Source organism: Pan paniscus, chromosome 3, assembly GCF_029289425.2.
Source record: "Pan paniscus chromosome 3, NHGRI_mPanPan1-v2.0_pri, whole genome shotgun sequence".
Lineage (NCBI taxonomy): Eukaryota > Metazoa > Chordata > Mammalia > Primates > Hominidae > Pan > Pan paniscus.
This window is the reverse complement of record NC_073252.2, coordinates 136,427,965-136,434,369: the sequence shown is the minus strand read 5'-3', so window position 1 is coordinate 136,434,369 and position 6,405 is coordinate 136,427,965. Positions and strand designations below refer to the sequence as shown.

Below are 6,405 nucleotides of genomic sequence, written 5' to 3'. Positions count from 1 at the left end.
CCCTGTTTGCAGACGACATGATTGTTTATCTAGAAAACCCCATCGTCTCAGCCCAAAATCTCCTTAAGCTGATAAGCAACTTCAGCAAAGTCTCAGGATACAAAATCAATGTACAAAAATCACAAGCATTCTTATACACCAACAACAGACAAACAGAGAGCCAAATCATGAGTGAACTCCCATTCACAATTGCTTCAAAGAGAATAAAATACCTAGGAATCCAACTTACAAGGGATGTGAAGCACCTCTTCAAGGAGAACTACAAACCACTGCTCAAGGAAATAAAAGAGGATACAAACAAATGGAAGAACATTCCTTGCTCATGGGTAGGAAGAATCAATATCGTGAAAATGGCCATACTGCCCAAGGTAATTTACAGATTCAATGCCATCCCCATCAAGCTACCAATGACTTTCTTCACAGAATTGGAAAAAACTACTTCAAAGTTCATATGGAACCAAAAGAGAGCCCGCATCGCCAAGTCAATCCTAAGCCAAAAGAACAAAGCTGGAGGCATCACACTACCTGACTTCAAACTATACTACAAGGCTACAGTAACCAAAACAGCATGGTACTGGTACCAAAACAGAAATATAGATCAATGGAACAGAACAGAGCCCTCAGAAATAACGCCGCTTACCTACAACTATCTGATCTTTGACAAACCTGAGAAAAACAAGCAGTGGGGAAAGGATTCCCTATTTAATAAATGGTGCTGGGAAAACTGGCTAGCCATATGTAGAAAGCTGAAACTGGATCCCTTCCTTACACCTTATACAAAAATCAATTCAAGATGGATTAATGATTTAAACGTTAGACCTAAAACCATAAAAACCCTAGAAGAAAACCTAGGCATTACCATTCAGGACATAGGCGTGGGCAAGGACTTCATGTCCAAAACACCAAAAGCAATGGCAACAAAAGACAAAATTGACAAATGGGATCTAATTAAACTAAAGAGCTTCTGCACAGCAAAAGAAACTACCATCAGAGCGAATAGGCAACCTACAACATGGGAGAAAATTTTCGCAACCTACTCATCTGACAAAGGGCTAATATCCAGAATCTACAGTGAACTCAAACAAATTTACAAGAAAAAAACAAACAACCCCATCAAAAAGTGGGCGAAGGACATGAACAGGCACTTCTCAAAAGAAGACATTTATGCAGCCAAAAAACACATGAAAAAATGCTCATCATCACTGGCCATCAGAGAAATGCAAATCAAAACCACTATGAGATATCATCTCACCCCAGTTAGAATGGCAATCATTAAAAAGTCAGGAAACAACAGGTGCTGGAGAGGATGTGGAGAAATAGGAACACTTTTACACTGTTGGTGGGACTGTAAACTAGTTCAACCATTGTGGAAGTCAGTGTGGCGATTCCTCAGGGATCTAGAACTAGAAATACCATTTGACCCAGCCATCCCATTACTGGGTATATACCCAAATGACTATAAATCATGCTGCTATAAAGACACATGCACACGTATGTTTATTGCGGCATTATTCACAATAGCAAAGACTTGGAACCAACCCAAATGTCCAACAATGATAGACTGGATTAAGAAAATGTGGCACATATACACCATGGAATACTATGCAGCCATAAAAAATGATGAGTTCATATCCTTTGTAGGGACATGGATGAAATTGGAAACCATCATTCTCAGTAAACTATCGCAAGAACAAAAAACCAAACACCGCATATTCTCACTCATAGGTGGGAATTGAACAATGAGATCACATGGACACAGGAAGGGGAATATCATACTCTGGGGACTGTGGTGGGGAGGGGGGAGGGGGGAGGGATAGCATTGGGAGATATACCTAATGCTAGATGACGAGTTGGTGGGTGCAGCGCACCAGCATGGCACATGTATACATATGTAACTAACCTGCACAATGTGCACATGTACCCTAAAACTTAAAGTATAATAAAAAATAAATAAAATTAAAAAAAAAAAAAAAAAAAAAAAAAAAAAATTTCAGTGGTTTCTCATTGCACTTAATGTATAATCTGAACTCCACAACATGGACCTCCATGACCACTCGGCTCCTTTTTTCCTCATCACTCTTCTCCCTTACTTGCTCTCTCTCCTCAGATCCCCTGTCCTCAGTGGCTCCAGCACTGCTGCATTCCTCCAATATGCCTCGGCAATTCCACATTATGGCCTCTGCACATGATTACTCTGCCTTTTGTTCCTCACATATTGGCTCCTTTAAACACTTTAAAAGTCTCAGCCTAAATTTTATCTTCTGGCAGATGCCTTTCTGTGACACTCTTGTTAAAGGAGATTTCACTTGTCACCCTGTTACTGTGCCCTGTGATATTTTTCACAGTACTCTTTACAATTTTAAACACACACACACACACACACACACTTTTACTTAGGGTAGGTACTGTCTGATCATCTCACTAGATTGCAGCAGCATTACTCCCTACTGTAGACCCCCATGCCTTATGCAGTGCTTAGACTCATATTAGAAGCATGATAAGTTCAGTAAATAAATGAATTTACATTAAGACATAGAGAAATTGTTGCCTATCAGTGGTGAATCCTGGAGTTAGCAGAGAAGGTTGAGGGTGATCATTTTGGGCTCATGAGTAGTTTTATCAGTACAGTATCGTGTAGAGGTTGACCACGTAGGTCTCAGAGTCAAAGAGATCTGGGTTCATGCTCAAGCTCTACTACTTACTAGCAACATTATCTCAGGTATAATACTTAACCTCCATGAACTGTTTCCCAATATGTAACATAGAGGTAATTTTTTTTTTACAAAATTGTTGCAGGGATATATGATAATGTGTGCAAGGTAATTAGTAAGAATAATAATGAATAACATTTATTTATTACTTTTCTGTGCCAGGTCCTAGGCAGAGAGCTTTACAGTGCTATGTCATCAGATCTCTTCATCAATCCTGCTAGATACAAACCATTATCTTTATTTTACAAGTGAGGAACTTGAAAAAGAGGTGAAGTTGGCTGGGCGTGGTGGCTCACCCCTGTAATCCCAGCACTTTGGGAGGCCGAGGCAGGTGGATCACGAGGTCAGGAGTTCGAGAGCAGCCTGACTAACATGGTGAGACCCCGTCTCTACTAAAAATACAAAAAATTAGCCAGGCATGATGGTAGGCGCCTTAATCCCAGCTACTTGGGAGGCAGAGGCAGGAGAATCGTTTGAACCTGGGAGGCAGAGGTTGCAGTGAACTGAGATCGAGCCATTGCACTCAAGCACCTGGGGGACAAGAGTGAGACTTCTCTCAAAAAAAAAAAAAAAAAAAAAAAGGAGGTGAAGTTGAAGATCACACAGCCAGTAAGTGGCAGCATCAAGGTAAATTCAGAAATTTTAATTACAGAATCTAATGTTACAACACTAAGCTATACTGGCTTCCATATGGCATATGGAAGAATACATTCAAATGGAAGTAAAGAGCAAAGAGTTATTATTTTTAAGTAGATAAAGGAAATCTGAAGGGAGCAGAGAATTGAAATGTACACTAGGAAGCCACATCAAGGTAGCACATTGCCCCTAAAAGAGACAACTTTTCAAAGAATAGTTGCCTTTGTTTTGGTAGTTTTTGGTTTCCAAGACTAGTCCGATGACAGCCAATCGAACTCTATATTCTTTCCTTTTATCAAAGTGTTCTACTACCTCCAGTTTTTGGTGAACTACTTTCTCAATTGTTGCATCTTCCCTGGCTCATGGTGGATTGCTTTTTCCTAGGGTTTGTAATATTTTATTGGAAAAATAATCTTCTGTGTTTTTTTTTTTGGAAAATGTCCATGAGCATTGAATTGTAGACATGTTCTCACTGAATAGCTTCCTGTTTGCTTCTGACTGGGCTCTGGGGATTTCACAGCCTAGGTCAATGTTTATTTTGGGGTTTCTTTACAACACAGGCAATGCAAATTTAGAACGAAACCCATTCTGGATGGGCCTGAGGTTTTGATTTCTCATTGGAACCTTCCCTCTCCCACTGGCCTGATCAAATGGCAGCCTTCCTTACAGCTTCCTCTGGGCTAATGGTTAGAATTTTTGTAGTCTCATTTCCACAGATAGACCAGACCTTAGAGGCTGTTGAACTTATTCAGTGTTTTAGGTCCATTTTCCTTTCACATGGGCCAAAGCTACATATTTTCTCCACATGTGGTGGGTAGAAGCTCAGCCCTTACCCTCTACAGCCCTTATCTGGGGCTGAAACCCTTTTATATGGCTGGGCAGCATCTTACTATACAGGCTTTATCATTCCTTATTGTTTCCCCAACCCAGCTCTTATTGTTCTTTCTTTTGAGGTGAGATATATATTTGGATCTATTTTTTTTTTTTTTTTTAGTTTTATTATAACCTTGTATTTTCTAGCAAAAAGATAAATCTGAACTGGGCACACAGCTCAAGTGTCAGCCTCGAGATGACCTAAGCAGCAAAAATTTGGCCTATTTAATAAAATGCACAGGAGCTTGCAGCCGCATTTCTTAGAAAAATATTATCCTTTGGAAATTCCTTTCTTGAAGATTGGCTCCAGGGCATTGTTCTTTCTGTTTTTATCCAATTCCCCTTCCTTGGCAGGCAGCCAGGCGCTCCGATGCTCACAGGCCATGGGACAGTCCAGTTCCGTGCAGACCCGGCAGGGCATGGGCGGGCAGAACCGCACCGTGAAGCCCGCCTGTTAATTTCCATCGGGTGGTCCTGGAGACGACACGGCTGGGGAAATGGGTCACCGGAACTCCACGGCGGCCAGACGCCCATCCAATTTGCCTGCGGGAACTCGCTCTTCACCTTTTCTTCACAAACTTCTTTCTGGAAGCGTTGGGATTTAAGCGTCTCCGCCCAGCTCCCAAGGTGCTGTCCCGGACCTGTAGGGTAGCTGAGCGGCTGGAGATGTCATTCTTGACAAAGGGCGACATCCCAGCGATGTAGTCAGGGGCGAATACGTTGGTTTTCTGCCCGGCCTTTCGGGAGAGTTGCGTTTGAGGGAAGCGCTGATCCTCGGTGAGATGGGGGTTGATGGCGTATTTGCCCCCTTTGGGAGTGGGAAGCGAGTACCGGAGGCCGCGGGCGTTCAGCACCTTGGGGTTGCGGGAGAAGTGCATGTGCAGGGTGCCGTCGTCGCTGATGGTCACGGACACTTTCTTCAGGGTCTTGTTCCCAACAGTGTGAACAGAACACTCGGCTCATGTCAGACTTTGTCTTGAAACAGCCGTGTCAGCCAAGACGTAGCTCCGGGCCTCACGAATCAGCATGCAGTTCACCGCCAGCAGGTGCAGCCCCATCTGCAGCAGAACATTCTGCCTGGCGAAGTCTGTGGTCATGCAGCCAACCCGCACGTCCTCGGGGACGTCGTATTGCTCCAGCTGCTGCTGGATCTGCTTGATGTTACTGGGGGTTATCCAGCCACCCCCGTCGTCATCGCTGTCATCTTTTCTGTCTTCAGACCCGTTCTCTTTCTCCTCCTCCTCACTTGGAACGTCCTCACCTCTGTCAATCAGCGGCTCCTGCAGTTCATGATCGATGTTGGGCAGAGGGTTTCTCCAGAACATGAAGGAACTAAATTCCAGGTTCTCAGGCTCACAAGCTGGGTGTCCTTTTTCTGTTTCTTGTGGGGGTTTAGGCTTGGAGGGCAGATGGAAACCAGAAATGTGCAGAGGTGTTTCTGGGTGCTGAATCGATAAGCTCACTTTAACCTTCTGTGGTTCTTGTTTTAGGTGAGACACCCCAACAAACTCTGCTTCCAACTGGTATGTGAGTGCAAGCACTTGGATGTCCGTGGCAGAGAGGCTGGGGTAGTCTCCTGTTTTCTTTGAAAACTCAGTCACCAGCCGCACGTATTCCAGTAAGGGCTCCTTGAACCGCAGCTCATAGGGCAGGACAGCAAGCCGCCTGCATGTGGCCTTGTCCCGAATCTCAGTGACCACCTCCCGGATGGTGTAAATGTTCTTCCCGATGTCCTGCAGAGCCGCATCCCGCAGGAAAGCCCCAGCATCCCCCACAACGTGCTACACTGGAGCCATGTTGGCTGCGTGAGCGGGGAGCGCGCACGCGCACGGAGCTTGCGCTGGCTCCTAAGTTCAAGTCTGGGCCTCTGGGAACCAGGACGAGCAGCCGCGACTTGGCTGCGCCTCCTGGCGGCCACGCCAGCACTATATTTGGATCTATTAATCAGCATTTCGATGTTCCCTGTGAGATGTGAGCCCATTTATATTAATATTGTTTCAGTCCCTCATGTTACCAGAAGTGTTATGCAAAGGGATAGAAAGCTGTGCAAAGAGCTGGGCTTTATTCTGTAGGTCACAGGGAGCCACAAAAGACTTTTGATTAAGTATATAGAGAATCAAATCTATATTTTAAAGAAATTAACTCAGGAGCACCATAAAGAATGGATGGAAAATGGAAAGATCAA

General features: G+C 44.1%; 1 pseudogene; it reads right to left on the bottom strand.

The window, feature by feature from the left end:
* Positions 1 to 919: 919 nt before the first annotated feature.
* On the bottom strand, positions 920 to 6,016 carry LOC100978496 (RNA-binding protein NOB1-like; annotated as a pseudogene).
* Between the last annotated feature and the right edge of the window lie 389 nt (positions 6,017 to 6,405).